Raw genomic sequence first — 11,956 nt, 5'->3', positions numbered from 1 at the left:
AGTAAACATTGGCGACTCCGTAGGTTATATGTCAGGCAGGCCGACACTAATGGGTTTATTAACATATACAGTAGCACTTTGTCAAACCTTCTTGTTAATCTAAATTCACAGATGACAAAAAGGAACCAAGTGTGTGTGGTGGTGGTGGGGGGATTGGCATTTAAATACGGTTTGAATTAGGATGTGAACTGACAAAACCCAGGGAGTTCAGAGTGAGGGCTGTCATAGGGGCTGATGACTTTGGACAGTCACTTGCACCTGTGCAAAGTGCTCATATTCTGAGCCGCGAGGTTTTACACTCACCGTGTGCTGGTGGTTGACCTCACAAGGTGCCAGGCAGTGGAGAATTGGGGACATCGCCCTAAGTCTGTGTCTCTTTGAAGGGAAGGAAGAGGGACATAGGTGGACTTAGTTTAAAGCCAGTGATACTTAGCCAGAGCCTCAGTGGCTATAAACTGTCAGGAATCCTGTTATTGATATTACAGTTGAGACTAGACTCCACAGCCTGCCACACATGGCAGACAAACAAAGCAAAAATGTGGTAGGAGGAAACAGAGGCACAGAGTGAGAGAATAAGAGAGATTAAATGAAATCATACAGCAGGCCAATGGCAAGGCCTGGGCCTACAACCCAGGGTTCCCGAGTCCCAGGCTGCTGGGCTGCTCCTTTGCTCAGGGCCAGTGACAGCAATGGGACTATGCTGAGTTACATCAGATGAGGCTCTGGCCCTTACAGCCCACTCCTCTCTCACACCTATTTCTGACTTTAGCAGAACTCCTTCAGATCTGCACTGAGAGCAGAATCAGACCCTAGGTGCTGGAGTTCCATGGGGCCAGTTCTCATGGTTTGAAGCACGGGGGAAGTTTGGGGTTTAATTCCCTTTATTTCCTGTTTTAATTTGTTACGAACTGTGGGGTAAACCACAGATTCTGCTCTCCCTTCCTCCTGTAGCGGCTGAATGGAGGCAACTGACTTTGGCCCACAGAGTGTTATTTACCCAATAGATCCAAATGCTTCCCCTTGGGATATTAACTAAATATATATTTCGAGTTGTGTTCAAATGAGACCATCTGCTTAATAGACTAGAAACTGTTCCAGCATGTATCAGATCAAAATGTATGGAGGCACATTTGAAGGCATGTCTGTAATGTCCTAGAATAATGGCTCTGAAAGGGCTGCTTTGAACTATCCTGAGGGGACTTTCACAGAAAGCATATTTTACATATTAAAATTGAATTGTGCTCCCAAGCTTGCTCCCGGGATCGCATCCAGGGGCAAGCTTGCAGTTCCATTGCAGCAGCCCGGCCCCAACAAACCATTGTGGGCCGAGCAGAACACGCAAATCCAGGGGTGTGCTGCCCCGCCCCCAACCAATCCTGCAATCGTCAGCGAGTGGGGACAGCAGAGTGCTCACAAATAACCCTACAATAACAAGCCCGTGTGTGTAAAGACCCTGCAACAGAACAGGGGGCGTCTTGCAGCACTCAACAACCCTACACTAATAAATGGGGGGCGGAGGGGAGGTGGTGCAACCCACTAGCCACTCACACACAGCTCTGCAATAATAAATTTCCGGCTGCTGTGCTCACAAGCAACCCTCCCCAAGGAGTACAAGAGAAACCAGGCCTCAAAACCACCTGGCTGTATATTAATTTTTCAAAATGGAGTTGGGGAACACCAGTGTTTGACTGCTAAAGCCCGCCAGGCTGATCAGCCTCTGCTCACGTCACTCTAATGGAGAGAACCCAGAGCAAAATCCCCCCTACACCAGAAAGCCTTCAGAGCTTGTCACATTGCAATGTTAGCTGGAGTCATAACCTGAGTGTTGCCTCTCACCGTGACTCCCATGCACCTACACCCAGATCTTTAGCTTGAGGTAAGCTGTGCTTTAAGCTGGCCCATCGGGGTGGCAGTTGAAGCTCAAACGCTGTTGACGCTGTAATGGAGTGGGGGACTCCGCAGCTTTGTGCAGCTAATCCAGTTGCTCTGCACTGCTCCAGTGTTTGTTTTGTGGTGAGACCGCTCTCATTGGAGCTAGGCTAACACCGCAGTAAAGACAAGCGTTGTACACTGTGAGGTCAGGCTCTGTGATTGGGGAGGGGCTGAGACCAAATAGATAGCTACTCTAAGGAGCATCATCCCCACCGTCTGGTGGGGAGAATTTGCAGCTTCAAATAATCTTACTCCTCTCAATGTTATTTTAGACCAGTTTCCTCACAGTAGGCCAGGCTCAGTCCTGTGAGGGCAGGTTGGGATTTTGGCAGGGTTGCCAGGTGTCCGGTTTTTGACCAGAACACCCAGTTGAAAAGGGACCGTGATGGCTCTGGTCAGCACCGCTGACCGGGCTGTTAAAAGTCCAGTCAGCAGTGCAGCAGGGCTAAGGCAGGCTCCCTGCCTGCTGTGGCTCTGTGGGGCTCCCGGAAGCAGTGGCATGTCCCCGCTCCAGCTCCCTTGTGTAGGAGCAGCGAGGGGGCTCTGCACACTTCCCCCACCCCAAGCATCGGCTCCGCAGCTCCCATTGAGGAGGTGGGGATAGCTCAGTGGTTTGAGCATTGGCCTGCTAAACCCAGGGTTGTGAGTTCAAGCCTTGAGGGGGCCACCTAGGGATCTGGGGCAAAAATATGTCTGGGGATTGGTCCTGCTTTGAGCAGGGGGTTGAACCAGATGATCTCCTGAGGTCCCTTCCAACCTTGATATTCTATGATTGGCTGGGAACCACAGCCAGTGGGACCTGTGGGGGCGGCACCTGGCCTGGCTGCACCTCCATGTAGGAGCTGGAGAGAGGACATGCTGCTGCTGCTGCTTCTGGGAGCTGCTTGAGGCAAGCGCCACCCGGAGCCGAACCCCTCGGTCCCAGCCTGGAGTGCACTCCAAAACCCTCACCCCCAGACAGAGCCTGCATCCCAACCCCCGGCCGCAGTCCTGATCCCCTCCCATAAAGTGTTTAGGTGACTAAAGTTAATCTCATAAATCCATATTTAGGTACCTAAATAATTAGACATATTTTTAAAAACACCAAGCATATAACAGTTCCCACTGAAGTCCTAGCTTTGCCCTCGGGTGACCAGACAGCAAATGTGAAAAATCGGGACAGGGTGGGGGTGTAATAGGAGCCTATATAAGAAAAAGACCTAAAAATCAGGACTGTCCCTATAAAATCGGGACATCTGGTCACCCTACTTTGCCCACTTATATCCTATGCTACTTATTCTGGCCACAGGGATGGGGTTGACATAAAAGCCAGCAGACCCGCCGATGGGAGGGGAGGCAAAAGGGGCAATTGTCCAGGGGCCCAGGTGATTTAAAAGGGCTCCTAGGCCCCCGGCCATCGCTGCCAGCAGGCTAAGGCAGGCTTCCTGCCCGCCCTCACTCCACACCACTCCTGGAAGCAGCCCGGGGGGGGGGGGTCTCCACACGCTGCCCATGCCCCAAGCACCAACTCTGCAGCTCCCATTGGCCAGGACCTGCAGCCAGTGGGTGCTTTGGGGGCGGTGCCTGCGGGCAGCAGTGCGCGGAGACCATCTGGGCCCCCCGCCTAGGTGCTGCTGCCAGAGCAGTGTGCTGGTCGCTTTCGGGAGTCACCCAAGGTAAGCATTGACCCCTCTGGCTTCCTTCTGCACCCCAACCCCCTGCCCCAGCCTAGAGCCTGCACCCGAACTCCCTCCCAGAGCCTGCACCCTGCATCGCAACCTGCTGCCCCAGCCTGGTGAAAGTGAGTGAAGGTGTGGGAGAGTGAGCGATGGAGGGAGCGGGGGATGGAGTGAGCAGGGGCCAGGGCCTTGAAGTAGGGGTGGGAAAGGGGCGTGGTCTCAGGGAAGGGGTGGGGCAGGGGCAGGGCAAGGATTTCTGGGTTTGCGCAATTAGACATTTGGCAACCCTACCAGCAAGCATGTGGAAGCCCTGGCCATGCCAGTAACAAACTGGGCACCAACAGCGCAGCTGGCAACTAGCTGGGCACCAGCCAGCGCAGGCAGGAGGGCGTGGCTTGTGCGTGCGTGCGGCCCATTGACTGTTCTGCCCTGGGGCCCAGAATTGCTGTCAGCTGGCCTGCATACTCTGAACCCCTCAGCTCCATCCCCCAGCCTGGAGCCCCCTCCTGCACCCTGAACTCCTAATTTCTGGCCCCATTCTGGAGCCCACATCCCCATCCGGAGCCCTCACCACCTCCTTCACCCCAGAAAATGAGCGAGTGATTGAGACTGGGGAGAGCGAGCGACAGAGGGAGGGGGATGGAGTGAATGGGGGTGGGTCCTAGGAGGAGGGGCGGGGCAGAGGGCAGGGCAAGGGTGTTCGGCTTTGTGTGAGTAGAAAGTTGGCAACCCTAGGTAGTGGCCAGCTGGGATCCCTTGAGAAGATGGACCACAGGGGAGATGGGTTGCTTTGGGAAGGGAGGGTGGCCAGAGAAGCAGCATGGGCATCCATGACAATCCCTCTGGGTTTTGCTTGTGTGCCAAGAGCTATAGCATTGCCTGTGTTGCCAACTCTTGTGATTTTTACCACTAGACCAGCTGTTTTTGGAGTGGGATTTGGCCAACTTGTATATTTTCCCTCATTCAAAATGGCCACTATCTCCCATTACGGTCCATTGGACTGAAGCCAGCAAGATGGCCACCATTTCCCTGCCTGTGTAAGGGAGACTGCCCCTTCTAAAGATTCTGGCCAGCTTTCCACCCATTGCTGTTAATGAGACAAAAGCCATGCCCCCAGGGAAAATGACTGGCACTCTATGGTTTGGGGGGGCTAGACGGGACACTATTAGGTCACAGGAACTATGAGGAACAGTGGAGGCCCTAGAAAGGTGCATGCAGAGGGGAAAGCAGTAGGTGGTTTAACAGACACACAGGAATGAGGGGCAGGGAGCTGTGGGGACAGGAGGTAGAAAGGAGGTGCAGAAGGACATGGGGGGCAGAGGAGGCTAAGGGAAAAGGGTGCTGTGAGGGGCTGGAGGGACACTGAGTGGGATGGAGAGGAAAGTGAGGGGGGGTTGGAGAGGGAGGTGATCGGATGGCAGCTCTCCCATGCTGGGTGCAGTGGAGAAGAAGGGGAGCCTCTGAGCAGCCAAGGGGCAGGACACACATTGCATGTGTATTTATGGCTGGGTTTTGACCCTTAAAACTCTCACACTTTGGGGGCAGGCAGCTTCCCCCTACAGCTTCAGAAACTAAGACGGAAAATGGATTATTTCAAAAAGTTTGTGCTTTTCAGTCAATCTCATGATTTGTGGGGGGCTGACTCAGAGGTTTTTGAACACATGGGCTGGCGATGCTGCATTTCCCCATGGAGGGGTAGGAGCCCAGCTTGTTTCAGGGGTAAGCAGGGCAAGCCCTGGCATGACCTGACGAAAGCTCCATGACTTTCCGCTCTTGGCATTTTTCCCTCACGTTTGGGATGACGTCTCTTTTTCCGCTAAATTTCTCAGTGAACGTTTGTAAACACACTATAAATTCCTAACCCCCACTGAAAAATAGCAAGGCCTTTCGCTGGAAAGAACAGCCACTCTAGTGGTACCAAAGCAGTGTGTTAATGCACAGCTTCGCTCTCTGTGTTTTAAAGAGATAACGGCTAACGAGCAGGGGCTTTTCCTAGAGGAGCCTGCTCTCTTTGCTCAGTCCAGGGAGAGCAAAGCCAGGGACTGGGTTGCAATTTTTATTTTCAGAGCTGAGACGTGCAAGTACAGGGGGACCAATTCTTGTCCAAATGACTAAGTCTCGAGCAGCCCAGAACCCTTCATCTTAGAAAACAGATGGTGTTTGGCAAAAAAAGGATGCAATTCACTCTTGTGAAAGGCGCTTTCGTTCTGGAGCAGTGACTTAAAGGTACAATGGTTCATCTTTATCAGGGCCGTACGGTACTGTACATTCAGCCGCCTGTCTGGGAATGACACAGCCAGGATTTGCTAAATAAGGGGGTGATCTATACGCACCGTCAGATGAATTCTGGCCAGTAGACAGAAGGAGCTAGATGCTCAGCTGGTGTAAATCAGTGTCACTCTATGGAAGTCAGCTTAGGAACTGTCCCAAAATGTTTTCCCATCCTTCCCTAGAAAAGGGGGCTCAATGTTATAATGGCCTAATTCTGGCAGGTTCTGACCCAGCTTGCAGCTTCAGATCTTAATTTCTTTTTCTCAAAACTAAGTATCTGTTTTGTTTCCCCAGTTGTAATCCATGGACTAGACGCAAGGATTGGATCAAATGCTTACCAGGAAACACCCCAAATCCTAGGCACTGTCCCTTCTGATCTCTGGTCTGTTAGTGGGAAATCTGCTTCTATGCTTATTATGGTTCTGGCCAACATTTGATTCCCAGGTTTAGGGTCAAATTCAATCCAGGACTGGTGAGTTCAAAGAGATGTAGCCTCCCCTCTGTGTACGTTACCCTGGAACAATGGGACACCCTCTTTTGAAGTACAGTGCTCAATCTTGCTACCTGACTTTGGGCTGGACTGTCCCCTCCCCCAGAAAAGCTGCAGGAGGTGTAGTTGGGGAGAGGAGGGACTTTCAAGGCTCCTGCACAGAGCTTTCCTGAATTTCTTGCCATCCCTGCGACAGGTCTGGGGCAGTGTATTCTGGAGGCCATTCCTGCTCCCGATCCTGCAGATCTCCTAGTTCCATGGGGTAGGGACTCTCACGGGGTGCAAGTTTGACGGCCACTATCTCAGCCAACACATCAGGGATTGAACCAGGGACCTCCAAAGCTAAAATTCTCAATTGCTACAGTTTGAGCTAAAGAGGCTCTTGCTGGGCCTGCAGCAGGCCCTGTCCTCTGCAGATCGAGCACAGGGGGAGGGGAACCTGTAACCCCCACCTATGCTTTACAGAGACAGGAGCTGTCCTGCAGGGATGACTGCAAATCCATGTCTCTCCCCTCTTTTCTAGGCAGCACAGCTCCTGAAGCAATGCTGCCACTGAGAGTCCCTTGTGGCAGGTCAATAGCAGCCAAAAAGGGACCTAATACAGCTCTTAGCTTCGCTGCCTGAATTTGTGCCTAGAAATTCAGGAGCAGGGCAGGGGATGATGCCACACAGAGCAGCCCCTCTCCTGCTCTGCCCTTTCCCACCTACAACCCTTCTTACTCCTGAGCGCTGCAGTGGAGGAGCAGCTGCAAAGAGCGAGGAAGGGGCCAAGTGGTGCCATGGAGGCCGCAAACTCCTCTCTCCCTGCGGAAAGATCCGCATGCACAGAGCCTTTCTGTGTGTAAATCCACCTGGGGCAATCAGGCGCCTTCAGAAGGAAGATCTAGCCGAGATGAAAAGATCCAGAGAACCACTGCTCCTTCAGGGTCCGCCTCTACAAGGCTCACTCCAGCCGTTTGGCCATGGTGCAGCCTCTCTCGCTCTTCCCCCGACCCTCGATTAGCCAGCTTCCCTAGCCTCTAGACAGACTGACTCCACCAGAGTGTGATACTGATCTCACGCTCCCTCTCTAGCCTTGTTGTGAGCCCGAGTCCAAAAACGGAGCTGCATTTAATCTTTCGAAGCCAAAGCCCCATTAAGTCCCGATGCAGACTCGCTATGTTGCAGTTATATTTGCAGGGGGGTGTAGCTCTGACATCAGAGTATGTATAGAAACCGCAGGAATGGATCCCACCTAGTCTGTCAATCTCATTCTTTCTACTTCACTGGCAGATAATTACAGCACAGAAAGAAAATCTATTTGGTGCCTCTGAATGTAAAACAGAAAACTTTAAAGGAAGACATAATGGGTGCTTTGTTAGGTGGGCATTAGAACATAGCTCTCCAGTCACAGCTGGGAACAGCAGCAGCATGGTGTTTGTTTTAAAACAGTTGATCAGGAAGACGGAGCTTAATGGGATAACATGGGAGGAGGGGAGACAACTTTGTGGATTTTTCACTGTGACTGGGAATAAATGGTTTTGACAGGCTCAGCCCAGCCCATAGCGGCTGATTCAGTGTAGGTGGGGATTGCTTTATGCATTGAAGTTTGACTGTCTGTTGACCCATCCTTTCCAAGATCTGCTTAGACTTTAGCTCTTTTTTTTCATACACAGAATGTGGGTGGCAGTTTGGGTGCTAACAGAGTCGTTTTCTAGATGAATTAGGCCTGAAAAATCCACACCACAAGGGACACAGTTAATATGTTAGCCTCAGTGTAGACACCACTAGGTCAATTCTGTCGACCTAGCTACCGCTTCTTGGCTGTGGCACTTGTAGTGTAGACATGGCCTTAGTAACTGCTGATCCTCTAGGTCAGTAGTTCTCACCTGTGGATCGCCGGGTGTCCTCAGACCATGTCTAAAGGTTGTTGTTACCATAGAATAGTGGTAACTGGGGGTCTACAGACTGTGTCTCAGATTTCCAAAGGGGTCTGCTCCACCATTTGAAATTTTTTAGGGGTCCGCAAATGAAAAAAGGTTGAGCCCACTGCTCTAGGTCACACCGTGGTAAAATTCTTGTCAGGGTGCCTCAAAATGAGATCTTGGCTTCTTTTGTCAGCTGATATTAGACACCATTCCTCAGCGCCCTCCCCTTCTCCCCCCCCCAAATTTCTTAACTCTTTTGGTGTGTGGAGAGTGGAGTGGGAGTGAGATTAGTGGGCTTTCATCTCTAGGTCTCCAGATCAAGTTCGTAGTGGCTGGAAGCTGAGACAGTTGTTTTGGCCTGTATGTGTAAGGTTCTGAGGCCTGTTGCTGTATTTCTTGTTGGCCATTTCAGGAGAGAGGTCAGGAACGAAAAGGGCAGTGGAGATGGAATTCCTTTCTTATCCCATAGTTGACTCTTTCAGAAGTACTTGTCATGAAGACTCCCTGAAACTACTTGGTAATTAACATGGATTTAAATCTTCAGCAGTTATTATAAAAGCAGTGTGTACTAATCCTGTCAGCATGTTAGTCAGAACTGTACCATAAGGACGGTTTATGAAAAAATTTGAAATTTTGTTTTTAAAAATTCTGATTACATTAATGAAATTAATGTAAACAATTAATCGATTCAATTGATTAATTCAATTAATTAGATTCATTTAATTACATTAATTAAAGCCCCCCATTAACAACAGAAAATGGAACTTTTTTGTTCAGTTTCTGACATTTCCCCCCATTTCTCTCCCTCTTTCCCCTTCTTTCAGTGGTAAAATGAAAAAGGGGGAAAGGAGAGGGATGAGGGGTTAAAAAACAAACACAGAAATGTTTGGGGTTTTCAAAAACTAACTTTTTTTCTGATATTTTGGTGTTTGATTTTTTTTTCTGAATTTGTTTTTTTAAATCTAAAAAGTTTGTTTTTGAAAAATGGCCATTTTTCATACATATAAAAAAGAGGTGGTTGGAAGAAAAATTTCCAACCACCTCTAGTATTAGTGCTCAGGACTTTATAACCTTCTTACATGGCTTTGCCTGAGCCTCTAGCGCTCCAAAGCCATTCCAGCTCCCCCAGCCAATGTGTGTTTCTTGTCTAAAGAAAGCACAATATAATAAAACCTTTCGGGTACTGGAAGAAAGACAGAGAGTCACTGTGAAACTTGAAGAGAAGGGAACTTCTGCACTCTGCTCTGAGCCAGCGTTGGAGGATGAGAGCTTGCAGTGAGGTAACTCCCATAAACTCTCTTTAAAACAGTTAATAAATTAAAGGATGTGGGCAAAGAGAGATTCTGTGTTTATAACGTCTTTGGAGAGTGTTTGGAATAGCCCAGAGAGGTGATGGCCAGAGAGATGATTTGATTGGCTTCCACTGGGGTCATGTTTTTAAACTATCTTTCACTCAATCACTTAAAATCTCACCAGCTCTCAAGTATGATGCTACTATTACAAAGGCAAATCATAAGTGATGTACTGTATGTCAAAGGCACCAGCTGTCTCCTTCTGTCACTGGCTCAGTTGCAAACAACAGAATGGGAAACATATGCAACGTATATAAAACATTTTTAAATTCAAATAGAGGAGTTACATTTGCAAAGGTATGTAATTAACAATAATAATGTCAGTGGTGATGGAAATACTTACCTTTGCTTACACATAGACTTCCTTATTGGCACATTCATGGTGTCCAAAGACCTTCTTTGGTAATGCCCTTCCTCCACTTCTAAGATTTCAGGAGGCCTTTCTAGTTTATGAAACTTCCATGACCTTTGGGTCTTCCTCTTGCAGATGATCTATGATCTTTTGACTACAGCCAAGTGAATAATTCACAGTGAATAATGTTGTCTTCTTCTTTCTTGCCACTTCCATATTCAGGGTTGGTGACTTTTATAGCCTTCTTCCAAAACTCATGACTGTGCTCCTGGCTGTCCTGCATATGCCATAATGAAAAATGTACTCAACACAATCTGCCTTTAAAAAATAATATATCCACAAACGGATTGCGAAATTCTGCACCAAATGTATTTGTCAATTCCCTTTGGTCCGTGGATTGTTTGAATGGAACTGTTACAATTGAATATACAACTTGCACTGCAACTTTCACAGCTGACATGCCACTAGAGCTGGTGGGAAAATATTTTTGTCATTGTAAGCAAAGTTTTCCATAGAAAGTTTTGAGTTTTTGGCAAAAGATTAAAAACCAAAATATTTAAATTTGGAAATGTAGCTGCTGTTCCTCATAGAAGTTGTGGTTTGAATGCCTTGTGCCCCTATTGTAGTCTATAGGCTGGGCTGCCTGGTGGGGCTACATCTCCCATGATGCACAGTGGTCTTCCCTCTTAGCAAGGGGAGGCTATTCATCATGGCAGTCTTGGGGCCTCAGTGTACCATAGGAAATGTAATCCAGCTGGGGATCCCAGTTTATAGAGGAGAATGGGAACACGGGCACCCAAACCACAACACCCACGAGGAGCAGCGGTAATTCAGAATCAAAATATTTTTGGCTTTTGGCAAAAACAGGTTAGAAATTTGTCAGTTTTGAGGTGTTTGCTTTTATGACCAAAAAAAAAATCAAAATTTTCCACAGAAAGCACACATTTTTTCATGACAAACCCTGTTTCATTGAAAACCTAGTTTTGCGCTGAAAACCAGTTTTGACGAAAATTTTTCAATCAGCCCGACATGTAACTTTTCCAGCCAACTGATGGATTTAACTTAGTTAACTGCCTGAGCCAAAGTGCCAATTTCAAACCCTATTTTTTACTGAAGTGCTGGAAATTTGTAGGATGAATTTCATCCTGTGTAGGTTAGTCAAACAAGGCATCCAGTCAAGGAACAGAAACTATACCTCATGTGACTTGATGCATATAAGTAACCAGGACAGTGTAAACTGTGAATCTTACAATTGCTTATATCTTCTTTTTCTAGCCCTAGTCCCATTTATAGGGGATTGGCTCTTCAAGTCCTTCAAGGGTATAAAAGACTCATTTCTTAGATTTCTTTGGCAAAGTTTTACAGCCGGCAAAGAGTCTGACTACAATCCTCCTCCTTTTTCAACTAGGTTTGAGACCAGTTATGATGTAGTTCTTACAATCACACGCACACTCACACACACACATGATTGAAAACGATTTTGGCAAATATTCAGACACTTGCATGTCATAGTTCATTTTTCACCAGTGTTCGTGCTGGTAAATCTCAAGGGCGGGACTTTCAGAAGCATTTAGAGTTGGCCCATCTCTGCTACCACTGAAATCAAAGGCAGTTTGACCCCTGATTTCCAAAGGAGCAGAATTAGGCTAACGCTGAGTGCTTCGCAAGTATCCGAAGGCTCACGGAAGGATTGCAAACATGGTTGAATTGAAATTCATCTTCAAATATTCAGAGAAGATCATTTCTGCTCTTTGCTCATTTCAGCTGCTGTCTAGCCCAGTAGGTTTCTATATTCCATTGGTTTTGTTTGGCTGCTTCTTCTGTGCAACAGCAGCTAACTCTCTCTCTCTGCCTAGCCTGAGCCCTTTCATTTCTCTCTGCTGCCCACCAAACCCAATCTGTCCCTTGAATTTAGGGAAATGTCCATGGCCTCTCAACCTGCATGGGAATTGTAATTTGGGCCTGCACTGCTCCCAAGTTATTGCTCCCACGGG

The sequence above is a fragment of the Trachemys scripta genome, chromosome 14 (genome assembly GCF_013100865.1).
Source record: "Trachemys scripta elegans isolate TJP31775 chromosome 14, CAS_Tse_1.0, whole genome shotgun sequence".
Lineage (NCBI taxonomy): Eukaryota > Metazoa > Chordata > Testudines > Emydidae > Trachemys > Trachemys scripta.
The sequence above is the reverse complement of the archived record's forward strand: the minus strand, read 5'-3'. Positions refer to the sequence as shown.